This window comes from Pelophylax lessonae (assembly GCF_965119305.1).
Source record: "Pelophylax lessonae genome assembly, chromosome: 4".
In the NCBI taxonomy this organism is placed as follows: domain Eukaryota; kingdom Metazoa; phylum Chordata; class Amphibia; order Anura; family Ranidae; genus Pelophylax; species Pelophylax lessonae.
In genome coordinates, this window is record NC_138771.1 from 389,195,523 (window position 1) to 389,217,561 (window position 22,039).

The window sequence follows — 22,039 nt, forward strand, 5'->3', positions numbered from 1 at the left end:
CCCCTTTACCATGTCCGCAGTCCCTGACCCCCCCTCTGTACCATGTCCGCAGTCCCTGACCCCCCCTCTGTACCATGTCCGCAGTCCCTGACCCCCCCTCTGTACCATGTCCGCAGTCCCTGACCCCCCCTCTGTACCATGTCCGCAGTCCCTGACCCCCCCTCTGTACCATGTCCGCAGTCCCTGACCCCCCTCTGTACCATGTCCGCAGTCCTTGACCCCCCCTCTGTACCATGTCCGCAGTCCCTGACCCCCCTCTGTACCATGTCCGCAGTCCCTGACCCCCCCTCTGTACCATGTCCGCTGTCCCTGACCCCCCCTCTGTACCATGTCCGCAGTCCCTGACCACCCCTCTGTACCATGTCCGCAGTCCCTGACCACCCCTCTGTACCATGTCCGCAGTCCCTGACCACCCCTCTGTACCATGTCCGCAGTCCCTGACCACCCCCTTTACCATGTCCTCAGTCTCTGACCACCCCCTTTACCATGTCCTCAGTCTCTGACCACCCCCTTTACCATGTCCGCAGTCTCTGACCACCCCCTTTACCATGTCCGCAGTCTCTGACCACCCCCTTTACCATGTCCGCAGTCTCTGACCACCCCCTTTACCATGTCCGCAGTCTCTGACCACCCCCTTTACCATGTCCGCAGTCTCTGACCACCCCCTTTACCATGTCCTCAGTCTCTGACCACCCCCTTTATCATGTCCTCAGTCTCTGACCACCCCCTTTACCATGTCCTCAGTCTCTGACCACCCCCTTTACCATGTCCACAGTCTCTGACCACCCCCTTTACCATGTCCGCAGTCTCTGACCACCCCCTTTACCATGTCCGCAGTCTCTGACCACCCCCTTTACCATGTCCGCAGTCTCTGACCACCCCCTTTACCATGTCCGCAGTCTCTGACCACCCCCTGTACCATGTCCGCAGTCTCTGACCACCCCCTGTACCATGTCCGCAGTCTCTGACCACCTCCTGTACCATGTCCGCAGTCTCTGACCACCTCCTGTACCATGTCCGCAGTCTCTGACCACCTCCTGTACCATGTCCGCAGTCTCTGACCACCTCCTGTACCATGTCCTCAGTCTCTGACCACCTCCTGTACCATGTCCGCAGTCTCTGTCCACCTCCTGTACCATGTCCGCAGTCTCTGTCCACCTCCTGTACCATGTCCGCAGTCTCTGACCACCTCCTGTACCATGTCCGCAGTCTCTGACCACCTCCTGTACCATGTCCGCAGTCTCTGACCACCTCCTGTACCGTGTCCGCAGTCTCTGACCACCTCCTGTACCATGTCCGCAGTCTCTGACCACCTCCTGTACCATGTCCGCAGTCTCTGACCACCTCCTGTACCATGTCCGCAGTCTCTGACCACCTCCTGTACCATGTCCGCAGTCTCTGACCACCTCCTGTACCATGTCCGCAGTCTCTGACCACCTCCTGTACCATGTCCGCAGTCTCTGACCACCTCCTGTACCATGTCCGCAGTCTTTGACCATCTCTTGTCTTTTATCATGTCTGCAGGGGAGTCTGGACTCTGGAGAGGAGTCAAGAGTGAGAGCGCTGCCAGGATGGGGGGTCACAGGAGAAGTCAGATGTGCGGGGCCTGCGGAGTGGAGACAGGGGCCATCTGACTGAGCCCTGCACAGTGCACCTGAGAGGAGGTCAGTGACAGAGCCGCCAGACCAGTCTGATGGGGGGGGGGGGTCACTGATGTAAGGGGGCACTGATATAAAGATCCCTCTATATTAGTAACCCCCCCCCCCATATCTTAATGTATTCACTCCACTGTGTAAGGTGGTCTCTGGTCACAAGATTGCCCCCCACATCAGAGTTCCTGGCGTTCCCCTTTACATCAGAGTCTGCAGGATTCTCCCCTTACAGTGCGAAGAGGGAACTCTGCGGACCCTGATTTAAAAGGGAACTCTGATGTAAAGGAGAATGCAGTGGACTCTGATATATGGGGGAACGCTGTGCTGGCTGGGTTATATTAACCTGATCTTCATGTTAATGGAGAAATATGGTTTTTGACTTTTGTTTAACCTAAACACGTTGCTAATAGCTCTATCTACATGTTTATAGTTTAAGTATTGATATTTGCACGGTTTAGCACTGAAAACAGCCTGTTTATGTACATTTTTGCACTGCCAGTAAAAAATTGGTGCCGTCCGTAAATTTTGGACGTTCTGCCAGTAAATTTCCCTCTCGGGGGTTGGCAACACTGCTCTCGCACTCGCAGCGATGCAGACTGCCAGACTCGCACTGTTCGTTGGACGAGTGTCACTGCACTGCCCGCCTGCGCCCGCCCCTAAGTCCGCCCCCGCCCCTGCCATAATTTAAGTTTTCCCGCCGCCGCCGCCGCCGCACCGGCCATGCAGAGTCACTCTATCTGGAGTGGACTAGGAGATGCTGCCGCTAAATGGATGCCTGGTGGAGTGGACAGAGCAGTCACAGACTGACAGCCGAGGCAGAGGACTGGTAAGTGCTGGGGCTCCGAGCCTCCGACAGCTAGCAGGAGCAGACTGGAGTAGAGAGATGAGTCAGGGGGCAGAGGACATCAGTGTCCTGCTCCTGTGCCCCCTTCACCTCTCCACAGGCAGTGTCACAGCTTCACTCTGCACTAGTAATGTCACTGATGTTTGTGGCTGTGGAGAGGTGAAGGGGACTTAGGAGGAGGACACTCATGTGGAGAGCTCTGACCATCTCCTGTACCATGTACACAGTCCCTGACCACCCCTCTGTACCATGTCCGCAGTCCCTGACCCCCCCTCTGTACCATGTCCGCAGTCCCTGACCCCCCCTCTGTACCATGTCCGCAGTCCTTGACCCCCCCTCTGTACCATGTCCGCAGTCCCTGACCCCCCCTCTGTACCATGTCCGCAGTCCCTGACCCCCCCTCTGTACCATGTCCGCAGTCCCTGACCCCCCCTCTGTACCATGTCCGCAGTCCCTGACCCCCCTCTGTACCATGTCCGCAGTCCCTGACCACCCACTGTACCATGTCCGCTGTCCCTGACCCCCCCTCTGTACCATGTCCGCAGTCCCTGACCCCCCCTCTGTACCATGTCCGCTGTCCCTGACCCCCCTCTGTACCATGTCCGCAGTCCCTGACCACCCCTCTGTACCATGTCCGCAGTCCCTGACCCCCCCTCTGTACCATGTCCGCAGTCCCTGACCCCCCCTCTGTACCATGTCCGCAGTCCTTGACCCCCCCTCTGTACCATGTCCGCAGTCCCTGACCCCCCCTCTGTACCATGTCCGCAGTCCCTGACCCCCCCTCTGTACCATGTCCGCAGTCCCTGACCCCCCCTCTGTACCATGTCCGCAGTCCCTGACCCCCCTCTGTACCATGTCCGCAGTCCCTGACCACCCACTGTACCATGTCCGCTGTCCCTGACCCCCCCTCTGTACCATGTCCGCAGTCCCTGACCCCCCCTCTGTACCATGTCCGCTGTCCCTGACCCCCCCTCTGTACCATGTCCGCAGTCCCTGACCACCCCTCTGTACCATGTCCGCAGTCCCTGACCACCCCTCTGTACCATGTCCGCAGTCCCTGACCACCCCCTTTACCATGTCCTCAGTCTCTGACCACCCCCTTTACCATGTCCTCAGTCTCTGACCACCCCCTTTACCATGTCCGCAGTCTCTGACCACCCCCTTTACCATGTCCGCAGTCCCTGACCCCCCCTCTGTACCATGTCCGCAGTCCCTGACCCCCCCTCTGTACCATGTCCGCAGTCCCTGACCCCCCCTCTGTACCATGTCCGCAGTCCCTGACCCCCCCTCTGTACCATGTCCGCAGTCCCTGACCCCCCCTCTGTACCATGTCCGCAGTCCCTGACCCCCCTCTGTACCATGTCCGCAGTCCCTGACCCCCCCTCTGTACCATGTCCGCAGTCCCTGACCCCCCTCTGTACCATGTCCGCAGTCCCTGACCCCCCCTCTGTACCATGTCCGCTGTCCCTGACCCCCCCTCTGTACCATGTCCGCAGTCCCTGACCACCCCTCTGTACCATGTCCGCAGTCCCTGACCACCCCTCTGTACCATGTCCGCAGTCCCTGACCACCCCTCTGTACCATGTCCGCAGTCCCTGACCACCCCCTTTACCATGTCCTCAGTCTCTGACCACCCCCTTTACCATGTCCTCAGTCTCTGACCACCCCCTTTACCATGTCCGCAGTCTCTGACCACCCCCTTTACCATGTCCGCAGTCTCTGACCACCCCCTTTACCATGTCCGCAGTCTCTGACCACCCCCTTTACCATGTCCGCAGTCTCTGACCACCCCCTTTACCATGTCCGCAGTCTCTGACCACCCCCTTTACCATGTTCGCAGTCTCTGACCACCCCCTTTACCATGTCCTCAGTCTCTGACCACCCCCTTTACCATGTCCTCAGTCTCTGACCACCCCCTTTACCATGTCCGCAGTCTCTGACCACCCCCTTTACCATGTCCGCAGTCTCTGACCACCCCCTTTACCATGTCCGCAGTCTCTGACCACCCCCTTTACCATGTCCGCAGTCTCTGACCACCCCCTTTACCATGTCCGCAGTCTCTGACCACCCCCTGTACCATGTCCGCAGTCTCTGACCACCCCCTGTACCATGTCCGCAGTCTCTGACCACCTCCTGTACCATGTCCGCAGTCTCTGACCACCTCCTGTACCATGTCCGCAGTCTCTGACCACCTCCTGTACCATGTCCGCAGTCTCTGACCACCTCCTGTACCATGTCCGCAGTCTCTGACCACCTCCTGTACCATGTCCTCAGTCTCTGACCACCTCCTGTACCATGTCCGCAGTCTCTGTCCACCTCCTGTACCATGTCCGCAGTCTCTGTCCACCTCCTGTACCATGTCCGCAGTCTCTGACCACCTCCTGTACCATGTCCGCAGTCTCTGACCACCTCCTGTACCGTGTCCGCAGTCTCTGACCACCTCCTGTACCGTGTCCGCAGTCTCTGACCACCTCCTGTACCATGTCCGCAGTCTCTGACCACCTCCTGTACCATGTCCGCAGTCTCTGACCACCTCCTGTACCATGTCCGCAGTCTCTGACCACCTCCTGTACCATGTCCGCAGTCTCTGACCACCTCCTGTACCATGTCCGCAGTCTCTGACCACCTCCTGTACCATGTCCGCAGTCTTTGACCATCTCTTGTCTTTTATCATGTCTGCAGGGGAGTCTGGACTCTGGAGAGGAGTCAAGAGTGAGAGCGCTGCCAGGATGGGGGGTCACAGGAGAAGTCAGATGTGCGGGGCCTGCGGAGTGGAGACAGGGGCCATCTGACTGAGCCCTGCACAGTGCACCTGAGAGGAGGTCAGTGACAGAGCCGCCAGACCAGTCTGATGGGGGGGGGGTCACTGATGTAAGGGGGCACTGATATAAAGATCCCTCTATATTAGTAACCCCCCCCCCCCCATATCTTAATGTATTCACTCCACTGTGTAAGGTGGTCTCTGGTCACAAGATTGCCCCCCACATCAGAGTTCCTGGCGTTCCCCTTTACATCAGAGTCTGCAGGATTCTCCCCTTACAGTGCGAAGAGGGAACTCTGCGGACCCTGATTTAAAAGGGAACTCTGATGTAAAGGAGAATGCAGTGGACTCTGATATATGGGGGAACGCTGTGCTGGCTGGGTTATATTAACCTGATCTTCATGTTAATGGAGAAATATGGTTTTTGACTTTTGTTTAACCTAAACACGTTGCTAATAGCTCTATCTACATGTTTATAGTTTAAGTATTGATATTTGCACGGTTTAGCACTGAAAACAGCCTGTTTATGTACATTTTTGCACTGCCAGTAAAAAATTGGTGCCGTCCGTAAATTTTGGACGTTCTGCCAGTAAATTTCCCTCTCGGGGGTTGGCAACACTGAGTAGGGGCATGGTGCAATACACAAGATATAACTATCAAACATACTAGAATCCTAGTTGGATGGATCTTGATCATTTATCAAACTCTCTAAGCAAGAAAAGAGGGGGGGGGGGTGAAGGAGCAGGAAACAAGTGGGTGGAAGCAGACTATGAAGGGGGGGCTAACTCCAAGCCCATTGCACCCGAGTGCTACCCCGGGAGATGGTATGGGAACGTATCATCTTGCAGAGTTGTGTTAACATCTTGGGGTAGTGAATCCATAAAGTCCTGCCATGTGTGAGAATAGCGATCAGCAGATGATGGAAGATGAAAGTCCGTATTAAGTCGATCTTTGGTCATAAGAGTTAACAGTTCCTTGTGAACCTGAGATACGGATGGAGCCACTGCCGTTATCCAGTTGGCCAGTATTACTCTGCGGGCAATCAGCAAACACGTGAGAGTCCATACCTGAGGGTATAGTGGTGGGCGGCTAGACCAAATCTGGAGCTGTTTATCCCAATGTCCAAATATCAGTAGGAGGGGATCTTTGGGCAGTTGAAGGAGAGTGATCCTTTTAATAAGTAAAAGTACCTGATCCCAAAACGTGGATATGAAAGAGCACGACCAGAAACTATGGTGTAGGTTCGGCCTGATGGCCTTGCAATAGGGACAGAGGCTGGTAGAAGGATCGTCTTTGTTGCAAGTGAATGGAATATAAGCCCTATGTAGGATTTTCAGCTGTGTTTCTCTCCAGGTTTCATTAGGGGTTAAGCGTAATGCTCTGTTGTATCCCTGAAATAGTTTGGTCACTATGTCCTCAATAGGAAAGTCTTTCGCCCAATTAGCCGCCGAGGAACTAGCATGGTGGAAGGTTGTGAGCATTTGAAAAGGTTTGTAGATATCAGAAATACAATATTTCCCGGCCATCAGTAAAGGGTCCAGTAGAGGGTCAAGAAAGCTATTGTGTGGGCCTCTGTTCGTTGACTGAAGAAAGCTGAAGCATTGTAAAACAAAGAAGGTATGTGAGGCCGGTAAATGCTAGGTTTCCAAGATATCACTTATAGACCATGGCTTGCCAGATACGGGGTCACAGAGATCGGAGAAGTTTAGCAAGCCCAGACGTTGCCAGGTGTCAAAAGTGTGTGAATGCAGTCCCGGGACGAAAGCTGGGTTTCCCTTGATGGCTAAGTATTTGGATACGGAAATTGGAAGCTTTAACCATTTTCTAGTCTCTCTCCAGGCAATCACCGTGTCTCTCAGAAGTACATTATGTTGAAGCCTGGGGGGCATACTTTTCCATTTGGCGTGTAACAACGCCGCCAGAGATAAGGGGGCAGACATTTGTGATTCTAGGTCATAATTAGAGTAGCAGGAAGACTGCGAGAGCCAATCTAAAGATATCCTAAGAAGGCATGAGAGGTTATACATTCTAACATCAGGCAGACTAGTACCCCCCTCGCTCCTGGGAAGACAAAGTTTACTGAAAGAGATGCGTGGTTGCCTGCCCCACTAGACAAACCTGGAAATAGCCTTATTAATTAATTTGGTGTCTTTATGCTTGATTAACAGGGGAATCGTTTGTAGTGGATACAAAAGTCGGGCAAAGCTGACCATTTTGACCAAATGACATCTTCCCAAGAGCAAGAGAGGCAGATCCATCCAACTATCCAATTCCTGTATGAGTTTCTGAAACAGTGGAGGGTAATTCAGAGAGTAAATTGAAGATGGGATTTTGCCTATCTTGATACCCAAGTACATAATGTGGGGTGTGGCCAGGGTGAAGGGAGCAGAAGAGGCCCAAGTTGGTCTACGTCTGGTACCTAGGGGAAGTATCTCGCTCTTTGCGTAATTTATCCGCAGACCAGAGCAGAGTTTAAACGATGTTTAAAAGATAAAAGATGTTTTATGGTAGCTTGTATTTCTGAAAGGGTCACCGGGGCGTTCAAAGCCTCCAACTGGGTCGGTGATGTCTTGGGGAGGACTACGCTGTCGAGAAAAAATTTTGCCTGAGTAACATCGAAAGGGTCAGGGGAATAGAGAGACGTATAAAAGTCGTGCATGATCGACTGCACTCCTGTGGGAGTGGACTCCACCATGCCCGATGCGCGCTGGAGGGAGGCTATACTGTATGTGTGGGTTTGTAAGGGGCCCTGCACAGCTGCGTCAGTAGTTTGCCCGCCTTATTCCCAAACTTGTTCATAGTGGCCGTAAGATGCGCTCTTTTAATAGATTCCAATTTGTCAGCCCATGAATCAAAGGCCTGTTTAGCAAGAACCCATGCCTGCCTGTGCGGGGGGGAGTCTGAGGACAACAATGTACGTTGGGCCAAACAAAGGCGCTCACTAGCTCGGAGATAACTCGCCGAGGCATTTTTCCGATAGGCGGAGGCGTAGGATATGATTCTTCCGCGAAGGAAGGCTTTACCAGCCTCCCAAAACAGATTTGGCTGAGAGATATGGGATACATTGTCTGTTGAGTACTCAGTCCAGGCCCGGGCCAGAAAGGCCTGGAAGTCTGAGTTATTGTGTAAATAGCTCAGGAATCTCCACAGAAGGGAGTCCGCGTGTCTATCTGGGGAATCTAGTGTGAGTGAGATAGGGGCGTGGTCAGAAATGACAATGTCATGTATTTCAGGGTCTTCGATCCTATGCGTGGCAGAAGTGGAAGAGAAAAAGTAATCTATTCTAGTGAACACGTTATGGGGGTGGGAGTAGAAAGTGTACTCTCTGTCGGTGGGGTGGTGAAGACGCCACACATCCGTCAGGTTGAGGGAGTCTACGATATTTAAAAAAGAATAGCGCGCAAATGCAAAAGAAATAACTACCAAATCTGAAGACAATCCATAAATAAAAATGGGGGTTTGGTCCCACCATATGGCCATATCGTGCTCAAGCCCACTACTGCGTCAAAGTACCCCATTATCAGTGGGTCCTACACTATCCATGAAAAAGAGATGAATCCAGCCTTTCTAACCCTTGGAGATAATACTCCTTGCTGGGAAGGATGTGCAAATGCACTACAGGGGACTCCTCCTATATCCACTTGATGGTGGACACTGATTGAGTACAGGTGTGTGTGGGGGGGGGTGGGGAGGGTTGCTCAACCTCGATAGTCTGGTCAGACTGAATACATAATAAACAGGCAAAAAATTTTGGGGGAGCATACCCATGTATTTCTAAAGCTGCTGCAGCTATGAACCAAAAGACATGTATATTAAAAAAGAATAGCGCGCAAATGCAAAAGAAATAACTACCAAATCTGAAGACAATCCATAAATAAAAATGGGGGTTTGGTCCCACCATATGGCCATATCGTGCTCAAGCCCACTACTGCGTCAAAGTACCCCATTATCAGTGGGTCCTACACTATCCATGAAAAAGAGATGAATCCAGCCTTTCTAACCCTTGGAGATAATACTCCTTGCTGGGAAGGATGTGCAAATGCACTACAGGGGACTCCTCCTATATCCACTTGATGGTGGACACTGATTGAGTACAGGTGTGTGTGGGGGGGGTGGGGAGGGTTGCTCAACCTCGATAGTCTGGTCAGACTGAATACATAATAAACAGGCAAAAAATTTTGGGGGAGCATACCCATGTATTTCTAAAGCTGCTGCAGCTATGAACCAAAAGACATGTATATTAAAAAAGAATAGCGCGCAAATGCAAAAGAAATAACTCTTTTGGCTTTAGAAATACATGGGTATGCTCCCCCAAAATTTTTTGCCTGTTTATTATGTATTCAGTCTGACCAGACTATCGAGGTTGAGCAACCCTCCCCACCCCCCCCACACACACCTGTACTCAATCAGTGTCCACCATCAAGTGGATATAGGAGGAGTCCCCTGTAGTGCATTTGCACATCCTTCCCAGCAAGGAGTATTATCTCCAAGGGTTAGAAAGGCTGGATTCATCTCTTTTTCATGGATAGTGTAGGACCCACTGATAATGGGGTACTTTGACGCAGTAGTGGGCTTGAGCACGATATGGCTATATGGTGGGACCAAACCCCCATTTTTATTTATGGATTGTCTTCAGATTTGGTAGTTATTTCTTTTGCATTTGCGCGCTATTCTTTTTTAATATACATGTCTTTTGGTTCATAGCTGCAGCAGCTTTAGAAATACATGGGTATGCTCCCCCAAAATTTTTTGCCTGTTTATTATGTATTCAGTCTGACCAGACTATCGAGGTTGAGCAACCCTCCCCACCCCCCCACACACACCTGTACTCAATCAGTGTCCACCATCAAGTGGATATAGGAGGAGTCCCCTGTAGTGCATTTGCACATCCTTCCCAGCAAGGAGTATTATCTCCAAGGTTTAGAAAGGCTGGATTCATCTCTTTTTCATGGATAGTGTAGGACCCACTGATAATGGGGTACTTTGACGCAGTAGTGGGCTTGAGCACGATATGGCCATATGGTGGGACCAAACCCCCATTTTTATTTATGGATTGTCTTCAGATTTGGTAGTTATTTCTTTTGCATTTGCGCGCTATTCTTTTTTAATATACATGTCTTTTGGTTCATAGCTGCAGCAGCTTTAGAAATACATGGGTATGCTCCCCCAAAATTTTTTGCCTGTTTATTATGTATTCAGTCTGACCAGACTATCGAGGTTGAGCAACCCTCCCCACCCCCCCACACACACCTGTACTCAATCAGTGTCCACCATCAAGTGGATATAGGAGGAGTCCCCTGTAGTGCATTTGCACATCCTTCCCAGCAAGGAGTATTATCTCCAAGGGTTAGAAAGGCTGGATTCATCTCTTTTTCATGGATAGTGTAGGACCCACTGATAATGGGGTACTTTGACGCAGTAGTGGGCTTGAGCACGATATGGCCATATGGTGGGACCAAACCCCCATTTTTATTTATGGATTGTCTTCAGATTTGGTAGTTATTTCTTTTGCATTTGCGCGCTATTCTTTTTTAATATACATGTCTTTTGGTTCATAGCTGCAGCAGCTTTAGAAATACATGGGTATGCTCCCCCAAAATTTTTTGCCAGTCTACGATATTAACTAACGGGTTCAGTGTTGGGGCATTCGTTTGAGAGGGCCTAGATTTCACTGTGGATCTATCCAAGATTGGGTCCATAAGCAAGTTAAATTCGCCGCTGAGAAGGTGTGGGACGTGGGGGAATTTAAGCAGATGGGTCGATAGGGCCCTATAAAACGATTGATCGGGTACATTGGGGGCATATACGTTTGTCAGCAAAATTTCCCTATTGTTCAGCTTCAAATGTGCCGAAACATAGTGACCGCTATCATCCGCAAATAGGGACAGAAGTTCACATGACAAATTTTTGTGAATTAAAATCAGGACGCCAGCTTTGCGACCTACCGCCGCTGATCCATATACCGTGCCCACCCACATTTTTTTCATACGAGAGAAATCTGCTAGGGGTAGATGGGATTCCTGAATCAGTGCAACATCCGCCTTAAGTCGTTTGAGGTGTCTAAGGACTTTCATCCCTTTAAAGGGGGATCGCAGACCCCTGACATTCCATGAGACAATTTTTATGGAGGGTCAGGGTGACTGGGGTGTGGTGCAAGAGGTGTCAGCATGACATAACAAGGGGCAGCAAGGAGAGGCAATGCCAAGTATATGGGTGCTGTAATTTTCGGGAGTACATATGACACTAGGAGCCAGAACTGGTTCCAACCGTGGAGTTAGTTAGGAGTGTGGGGAATAACCCAGGATAAAGAGGAAAACAACCAGAACAACAAAACATACATAGGGAATCGGGAAAAACATAGTGAACTTCACTTTTTTCCGGATGCTGCAACTGTGGTAGGTGGCAAGGTCCTTGGTACAGACTTAGAACGGGTCTAGAAACACCTCGGCCCACCTCACCCCGAGGGCGCACGGAAGCAGAGGGGTTGTCAAAGGCCCAGGACGAAATTGCCCGAGTCCTCCACAGTGCCAGCATTTTTAGTGCCGGATCACAGGAACCACCTGTAAATATAACAAGCAGACTCAAAACTACTGATAAAGAATATCGCAACAGTGCAGTAACTACATTTCAGAGGCCTAGCCTCACAGATAGACCAAAGTGCTAATATACAGAGTACATAGAGAGTAATACTTCACGTTTCGTCGCAGTACCTCAGTAAGAGGAGAGTAGGATGTCCCGCAGCGTTGGTACATCAGCGATGATGATGAGAGCGGCCGCTGCTGACCGCCTCAGAGTATTTCTGTCTTTTGGGTGACTCTTTACGATGACTCTTCGGGACCAGAGATTGCGGGACCGGCGAGAGCCTGGTGTCCATGCAGCCAGAGCCATCTTTATTGAGAGAGTTGATGAAGGAATCCGCTTCCGATGGATCCTGGAAGGCCAATTGTTCGCCTGAAGGAGATCGCAGTTGAAGGATAGCTGGGTATGCCAGCGTAAATTTGATCTGAGCTTGATGCAGCTTGGCGCATACAGTCTGGAAAGCTTTTCTCTTTCTGGCCACTTCGACCGAATAGTCAGCAAAGATCAGTACTTTGGTGCCGTCGATCTGGAAAGACTTGGCTTGCCTGAACTTTTGAAGAATTGCCGATTTGTCGGCGTAATTCAGATATTTGGCAATAATCGGTCGCGGAGTCGATCGCTCAGAAGAATGGATCCCCATGCGGTGGGCTCGTTCAACAACACAAATGCCTTGTAGGCCCAAGGCCTCTGGAATTCTCTTAGAGCATAGGTCAGGAATGGCTGATGGCGGCACAGATTCCAGTATCCCTATAAACCTGAGGTTACTTCTGCGCGCTCTATTTTCCAAGTCCTCCAGTTTTTGTAATATAAATTGGTTGGTCTTGTCCTGCGTTTGTTCAAAGCTGTGTGAACTGTAGATCTCCTCTTCCACACTGGCTACCCGGAATTCCACTTCATGCAGCCTGTGGGAATGCTCTGCAAGCTGCTGTTTGATCTCCTGCATCCCAGCTGCAACCGCGGTTTGCACTGCTGCGGTTATGGTGGGGGGGGAGGAGAGCCACCACAGTTTGTGCGATGCGGTCTGACTGAGGGTCCCCCAGAGAGGGCACTATGGAAGCCTGGGGAGCGTGGGTGTCCATATGAGAGGCATCCGCCTCTCCAGCAGAGATGGCCAAAGCCGGGGCCTCGATTTGCGGCGGACCCGGCGGAGCGTGCAGGCCGCCTTTCTCCAAGAATTTATCCATGCGCTGGATTAAAGAGAGCCGAGGGGTGCCCGGAGGTAGAGGAGGCAGGGAGCTTCCCGTGCGAGGCAAAGTGGGGGTCTTACAAGCCGATTTTTCGTCCGACCGCGGGAGCCGAGGAGGAATGCGTCTACAGCATTCAGCGCCGGAACCGGAAGTTAAATTGCTATTTTTAACGTGACAGTGTCTCATCCTGTCACAATACAAAATTTCAAATCGCATGTACTTGTTATACAGGTGCAGAAAAATTGGGCGTTTGGTGTTGGTGGTGCCTGAGCACCACAACCCCTCACAGTTACTCTTGCTGGGTGCAGGGCACAGGGACAGGGCCTGCTGTTTAAATTGCACCGGTCACACTAAAAGTGCAGAAAAATTAGGCCTTGGGTGTTGGTGGTGACCTAAACCAAAAACATTGTTGGAAGCTAACAGAATCAAGATTGAGGAATAGGATAGGCAGCATATGCAGTCTTCAAGGGATGGCAGACCCCTAGCAAATTCAATCAGTTACATCAGCATCAGGGGCTTGATAGCTGCTGTTGATCCAGGACTGATTTTGATAAAAATCAGCTGGTCAACAGAGTCTGTGGACAGATGCACTCTTTTGTCCGTCACAAAACCTCCAGCAGCACTGAATGTCCATTCGGAAAGCACGCTGGAAGCAGGACAGGCCAGTAGCTCCATTGCATATTGAACAAGTTCTGGCCAGTGGTCCATCCTCAAGACCCAGTAACCCAGTGGATGCTCAGTTGGAAAGGTCTCCAAGTCTGCTCTTGCCCCTAGATAATCCTGCACCATATGATGGAGATGCTGCCGATGGTTGCTTAAACCTAACAGCCCTGGGTGCTGAGGACTAAAGAATAGAGTTGAGTGAACACCTGGATGTCTGGGTTCGGCCGAACTTGAAAAAAAAAGTCCGGGTTCGTGACCCGAACTTGACCCGAACTTCTCCCCCAATCCCGAACCCCATTGAAGTCAATGGTGACCCAAACTTTGGAGCACTAAAATGGCTCTAAAAAAACATGGAAAGGGCTAGAGGGCTGAAAATGGCAGCAAAATCTTCTTAAGAGCATGGCAAGTTCTCTGCAAACAAATGTGGAATGTGGATAGGGAACTAACTTAAAATAACATAAAAAACATAAAAATAAAAAATAATCATCTTGATCTAGGAGGACGAGGCCAATATGGAGTAGGAGGTTGAGGTGGCGGTGGATGTGGCGGTGTAGGTGGAAGTGGCGGTGGAGGAGGACGAGGTAGCCAACACTGGATTTTGTTTTTAATTTTAAATTTCTTTTTAAATTAGGGTACACCCCAAAAGAGTGAGAAAGATCAAAAATACAACAATGGCTGGGTAAGGCCAGTATACATGTCTATTCTGCAGAAGGTACGGGACAAGTCCTGTGGGATCCATGCCTTGTTCATTTTAATGAACGTAAGCTTGTCCACATTGGCTCTGGACAGGCGGCTGCGCTTGTCTGTGATAACGCCCCCAGCCGTTCTAAATACACGTTCAGATAATACACTGGCTGCAGGGCAGGCCAGCACCTCCAAGGCTCAGGCCATGTGCCCAATTTGGAGACCCAGAAGTTGAAGGGGGCAGACCCGTCATTCAGTACGTCTAGGCGTGTGCACACATACTGCTCCACCATGTTGGTGAAATGCTGCCTCCTGCTAAGACGTTCCATATAAGCTGGTGGTGCTGCTGCTTGGTGTGGCGTGCTGACAAAGCTTTTCCACATTTCGGCCATGCTAACCCTGCCTTCTGAGGTGCTGGCGGTGCCCTGGCTGCATTGGCGACTTCTTCATCCTCCTCCTCTGCCTTGGCCTTGTGCATTCACTGTGCCCCCGCTCTCAGGTGGGAATGCCACCAGCAGCGCGTCTACCAGCGTGCGCTTGTACTCGTGCATCTTCCGATCACACTCCAGTGAGGGAATTAAGGATGGTATGTTGTCCTTGTAACGGGGATCCAGCAGGGTGGCCACCCATTAATCAGCACAAGTTACAATGTGGGAAACTCTGCGGTCATTGCGGAGACACTGCAGCATGTAATCGCTCATGTGTGCCAGGCTTCCCAGAGGCAATGAAAAGCTGTCCTCTGTGGGAGTTGTATCGTCTGTGTCCTCTGTATCCCCCCAGCCACGCACCAGTGATGGCCATGAGCTGGCCTGGGTGCCACCCTGCTGTGAACATGGTTCCATCTTCTCCTCCTCATCCTCCAGAACTGTGCCCCTGCTTGACAATTGTGTACCTGGCGTTTGTGGGTGCAGGAACCCACCCTCTGAGCCACTTGTGAATGACTGCCCGGAAAGCCTTGGAAATGATACCTCTTCCTCCTCCTCCTCCTCCTGTGCCACATCCTCTTCCATCATCACCCAAAGCGTTTTTTCAAGGAGGCATAGAAGTGGGATAGTTAAGCTGAGAACGGCACTGGCCATGTTGGTGGAGTACTCCAAACAGCGCAACAAGGCACACAGGTCTCGCATGGAGGCCCAGTTATTGGTGGTGAGGTGGTGCTGTTCCGCAGAGCGACTCACGCGTGCATGCTGCAGCTGAAACTCCACTATGGCCTGCTGCTGCTCGCACAGTCTGGCCAGCATGTGCAAGGTGGAGTTCCACCTTGTGTGCACGTCACATATGAGGCAGTGAGCGGGAAGGCCGAAGTTACACTGCAGCGCTGACAGGCGAGCAGCAGCAGGGTAAGAACACCAAAAGTGCGCACAGACGGCCCACACTTTCTGCAGCAGCTCTGACATATCAGGGTCATTTCTAAGGAACCTCTGCACCACCAAATTCAGCACATGCGCCAGGCAAGGGATGTGTGTCAAACCGGCTAGGCCCAGAGCTGCTACGAGATTTCGCCCGTTATCGCCAGTACATCTAGGCGTGTGCACACATACTGCTCCACCATGTTGGTGAAATGCTGCCTCCTGCTAAGACGTTCCATATCAGCTGGTGGTGCTGCTGCTTGGTGTGACATGCTGACAAAGCTTTTCCACATTCTGGCCATGCTAACCCTGCCTTCTGAGGTGCTGGCGGTGCCCTGGCTGCATTGGCGACCTCTTCCTCCTCCTCCTCTGCCTTGGCCTTGTTCTTCAACTGTGCCCCCTGCTGTTGGGTGTGAATGCCACCAGCAGCGCATTTACCAGCGTGCGCTTGTACTCGCATCTTCCGATCACGCTCCAGTGAGGGAATTAAGGATGGTATGTTGTCCTTGTAATGGGGATCCAGCAGGGTGGCCACCCAGTAATCAGCACAATTTACAATGTGGGAAACTCGGCGGTCGTTGCGGAGACACTGCAGCATGTAATCGCTGTGTGTCAAACCAGCTAGGCCCAGAGCTGCTACGAGATTTCGCCCGTTATCGCACACCACCAGGCCGGGTTTGAGGCTCACTGGCACCAACCACTCATCAGTCTGCTGTTCAATGCCCCTCCACAACTCCCGCGCTTCAGGCTCTGATTGCACAGTGTGTCCTGTCATCAGCACATTGTCTGAAGAACTGCCACGCTAGGGAACACCTTTGAGGTGGCTTTGGTGTGCTCGGTCCCTTGCTGCGTTGGGCAGTAGCAGGCATAGTTTCTAGGGCATGGCCGCTCCGCTTTTGCACCCTGCTTCCTCTTCTGCTGTGCTGGTGGCTCTGTGCAACCACCGCCTCTTCCTCCAAACCACTCAGGTCACCTGCATGACGTTCATTCCATGTGGGGTCGAGGACCTCATCGTCCTCCACATCATCTTCCACCCAGTCTTCACCCCTGCCCTCTTTGTCGCTCTCCACAATTCGGAATTCCACAGCAGTTGGCACCTGTGTTTCGTCAACATCCGAGACGTGATGCGATGGTCTTCCCATGTACTCATCTTGAGACATAAGTGGTTGGGCATTGGTGCACTCAATCTCTTCCACTTCTGGGGCAGGGCTAGGTGGATAGCCCTGGAAAACCATGCTAACAGAGTCATCAAAAAGAAGAAGAGACTGCTGCATGACTTGGGGCTCAGACTGCTTGGCTGATTTGCAAGGGGTGAGGTGAAAGATTGATGGACATTGGCTGCAGGTGCCAACTCTGACCTTTCAGCAGTAGACTGGGTGGGAGACAATGTGAAGGAACTGGAGGCACTGTCAGCAACCCAATCTACTATCGCCTGTACTTGTTCTGGCCTCAACATTTGTAGAGGCGCATTAGGCCCTGCCAAATACTGCTGCAGGTTCTGTCGCCTACTCACACCTGAGGAAGGTGTTTCACTTGTGCGTGTAGCTGGCACAGATTGACCACATCCTCTCCTTGCAACAGGAGCTCCACGAGCAGCACCACGACCCAGGCCACATCCCTTATTTGACCTTCTCCTCATATTTCTCTAATTTAGGATTTTCCCCTAAATGTTTATTGAATAGTGGAATAGAACAACAGTATCCAACGGGTGTATCTCACCATAACATATGCAGACTAGGTCGCAATTTAATTTTTTCCCCCTAAATGGGTTTTTATTGAAAAGCAGAATACAACAACAGTATCCAACGGGTGTATCTCACAATAACATATGCAGACTAGGCCGCAATTTAATTTTTTTTCCCTAAATGGGTTTTTATTGAAAAGCGGAATACAACAACAGTATCCAACGGGTGTATCTCACAGTAACATATGCAGACTAGGTCACAATTTAAGTTTTTTCCCCTAAATGGGTTTTTATTGAAAAGCGGAATACAACAACAGTATCCAACGGGTGTATCTCACCGTAACATATGCAGACTAGGCCGCAATTCAATTTTTTTCCCCTAAATGGGTTTTTATTGAAAAGTGGAATACAACAACAGTATCCAAAGGGTGTATCTCACAGTAACATATGCAGACTAGGCTGCAATTAAATGTTTTTCCCCTAAATGGGTTTTTATTGAAAAGCGGAATAGAACAACAGTATCCAATGGGTGTATCTCACAGTAACATATGCAGACTAGGCTGCAATTTAATTTTTTTTTCCCTAAATGGGTTTTTATTGAAAAGCGGAATAGAACAACAGTATCCAATGGGTGTATCTCACAGTAACATATGCAGACTAGGCTGCAATTAAATGTTTTTCCCCTAAATGGGTTTTTATTGAAAAGCGGAATAGAACAACAGTATCCAATGGGTGTATCTCACAGTAACATATGCAGACTAGGCTGCAATTTAATTTTTTCCCGTTAAATGTGTTTTTACTGAAAAGCGGAATAATAGGGTACTTAAGGGGGGGGGAGTTGATTCGCGTATGTGATGATGCTAAACCCTAATTAATTACTTTTTGTATTACCTGTACCTGGCTGTAATCAATAAACTTTATAAATATAAAGAAAAGCGGAATAAAACAACAGTATCCAATGGGTGTATCTCACCATAACATATGCAGACTAGGCTGCAATTTAATTTTTTTTCCCCCTAAATGGGTTTTTATTGAAAAGCGGAATAAAACAACAGTATCCAACGGGTGTATCTCACAGTAACGTATGAATGAAATTTTTGTATTTTTCCCTTTAATTGGTGATTTTTGAGGAGCAGATTAGAACAGCAGTGTCTTAACTCTGTATGTCAGTGTCACAGTAAAGTATGAATGAAAAACCGAAAAATAATTGTCCCCTTAAATTGGTGCTTGTTGAATAGCAGATTAGAACAGCAGTGTCTAAATGCTGTATGACAGTGTCACAGTAAAGTATGAATGAAAAACTGAAAAATAGTTGTCCCCTTAAATAGGTGCTTGTTGAATAGCAGATTAGAACAGCAGTGTCTAAACGCTGTAAGTCACAGTAAAATATGAAGGAAAAAACATTTTTTTTTTAAAATCCAGATTAAGCAGACACATATGCACTGAGCTTGCATTATTACATGGCCGCTGCACGCCGCACACCTAACAGACTGATAAAAGTTTTTTTTTTTCTCCCTCCTCCTCACTGGGCTCAGGTCAGGGCAAAAAGATTGTGCACTGCACCCCCACACAATAAAATCGATGTAGATCGCTGTCTGATTAAAGAAGATTCTTCCTATTCTTTCCCTGAAAGCAATCTCCAGCCTGCCCCTACAATAATCTCCTATCTCTCCCTCAGCAGCATCAGGAACCTCTCTCTACAGTAGTTAGAGCAGAGTGACATGCGGCGCTAGGTGACTCCAGCTTATATAGAGGCTGGGTCACATGCTGCGCTGGCCAATCACAGCCATGCCATTAGTAGGCATGGCTGTGATGACTTCTAAGGGCACACTAGTTAAACGCTTGTTGATTGGCTGCCCTGCAGCTGTTAAAACCGGGCCATTAAAACCGCGCCAAAACAACTGAACAACGGACTGTATCCCGAACATACAGTGAAATGTTCGTGTCTGTGTCCGGGTACCGAACACCCAAAAGTCCAGTACGATCCCAAACAATACAGTCCATGTTCGCTCAACCCTACTAAAGAACTATTTAAAGGCATTGGTCAGCCGGCCACCTTCTCCACCACTCCTTCTATGGCTGAACTCAGAAACATGTCCAGAGAATGTTAACCTCCCAGTGTCTGGAAAGGTGTTACACAAATTTTTCATCTTCAAGGCGTCCTCAAGATGTTTCATCCTCTGCTCCCTCTGTGAAGGCAGGATGAGCCCTTCAACTTTACCCTTGTAACGTGGATCAAGAAGGGTTGCCAACCAGTGTGTTTTGTGTTCCTGCAGCAATGATATCTGCATAAAGGGTGCCTTGTGAGGAAAGGAAGTCCCCCTCTTCCTCCCGCTGTTCTGCATCAAGTGCCCTGTCCATGGTTCCACAAAGCTTGTGCTCCAGCAGGTAGACTAGAGGGATAGTGTCACTGATGCATGCATCGTCCCAGCTCACCATCCTTGTAGCCTCCTCAAATGGTGACAGGAAAGTGCATGCATCCTTTATCATTAGCCACTGGTGTGGTGAAAGGAGCCTGTCCTTGTGCCATACTCACACAGGTACTCATTGATGGCCCTCTGCTGCATGTGCAGCAGCTGCAGCATTGCCAATTTTGAGTTCCACCTGGTGGGCTTTTCATAAAGGAGGTGGTTGGTGGGCAGGTTGAATTCCCATTGAATATCAAATAGCCGAGCACTGAAATTGTATGAACGCCGGAAATGGCCACAGACTTTTCTGGCCTTGTGCCAAACATGGAACATGTGTCAAGTGTCCCTGTCGGAGGGCGGAGAGAAGGTTGGTCGCATAAAACCATTGCTGGCTCAAGCTGTCGTGGCGTCAACCATCTCTGAGCCTGCCCCTGCAGAGCTGACAGAATCTCTGCCCCGGTGTGACTCCTATCCCCTAGACAGACCAACTGAAGCACTGCATGGCATCTTTTAGCCTGACTGCGTAGCCCTTTGAATGCTTAGGGAGCACTGCTGCTTCAGAGGAAGAGGAAGCAGGAGGAGGTGAAGTGGCAGAACCAGCACCAGCTTTTTGGAGGCAAAACAAGCTGCAGCATACTTCTGTGTCAGGTTGACCGGCAGGTGGTGCTGTGGAGCAGAGCGCGGGATCAGAGGCTGCATGCCAGTGAGAGGAGCCGGTGTGTGACCGACCGCGTGTGAGTGTGTGAGTAACCCCCCCAGTAGAGCGGCGGCGGCGAGCGGTGCTAGAACCCCCCCAGAAGTAAAAGTGGGCGGCGAGTGGGTCGGTAACCCCCCTCCCCTCCTTTTTTGCGGGCGGCGAGCGGTGCAGTAAACCCCCCTCCTTTTGCGGCGTTCGGTGAGCACCCGGACAGAGAGGGAGAAGAGGAGACTAACAGAGCAAAGGCTGACCGGGAAGTGACAGAGGGAGGCGGGTGCAGAGAGAAAGACTGACCTACTGAGGGAGGAATCGCTGTCAGGAACTGCAAGTGACAGGCTTAAAGGGACACACACTAGGTAAGTAAGACTGGTGACTGGTGACTGAGATTGAACACTGACTGAGGGTGTAGTGTAGTACCTGAGTAACTGTGAGTACCTATTACTACCTGAGTGCCTGTGAGTTACTACTATGAGTGTTGTGCGACTGACCGGGCCGTGCGTCTGTGAGTGTTGTGCGACTGTGAGTGTTGTGTGACTGGGAGTGTTGTGACACTGACCGGGCTGTGCGACTGTGAGTATTGTGCGACTGTGAGTGTTGTGCGACTGTGAGTGTTGTGCGACTGACTGGGCTGTGCGACTGTGAGTGTTGTGCGACTGTGAGTGTTGTGCGACTGACCGGGCTGTGTGACTGTGAGTGTTGTGCGACTGACCGGGCTTTTCAACTGTGAGTGTTGTGCGACTGACCGGGCTGTGCGACTGTGAGTGTTGTGTGACTGGGAGTGTTGTGCGACTGACCGGGCAGTGCAACTGTGAGTGTTGTGCAACTGTGAGTGTTGTGCGACTGAGTGTTTTGCGACTGACCAGGCTGTGAGATTGTGAGTGTTGTGCGACTGTGAGTGTCAAGTGAGTGTAGCGGAGTACCAGAGGGTGAGAAATCAGAGTTAGGAAGCTAGGAAACAGCCACACAGGATAGACTAATATTACTGAATCCCCATTAGATTAGATTAGTGGGTACAATGCCCGGCGGGTGTGGAGATGTTATTTGGTGTACATCTTGTGATATGTATGCGTTCCTCCATCATGCGATCGAGGGCGAGTACAAATGTGCAAAATGTAAGCACATTGCTTCCCTGGAAGCTCAGGTCCTGAATCTAGGGAAGCAGCTGGCAACACTGAGTGGAATGTCCATACCGAAGGAGAGTCAGGCGCAGACAGCAGCCTGCACAGAGGTGGGCGGAGTATTGGAGGTGCAGGCATCAGAGCAGAGTAGAGGGGTGACAGTTATAAGGGGTAGAAGGGGACAAGGCAAGGAGGCCGGTCCTGGGCTGGAGCACCCCAATAAATACGCCCCATTGCGTGATGTTGGGGAAACCAGTCAGGGACCAGCATTGCTGGAGCAGAGCAGCGCCCCTAGCTGCCAGGGGAAGAACTCCTCCAGTGAGCCCCCAAGAAAGGGAAAGGAAAGACAGGTTCTGGTGGTAGGGGACTCAATCATTAGAAGGACAGACAGTGCAATCTTTCATAAAGACCGT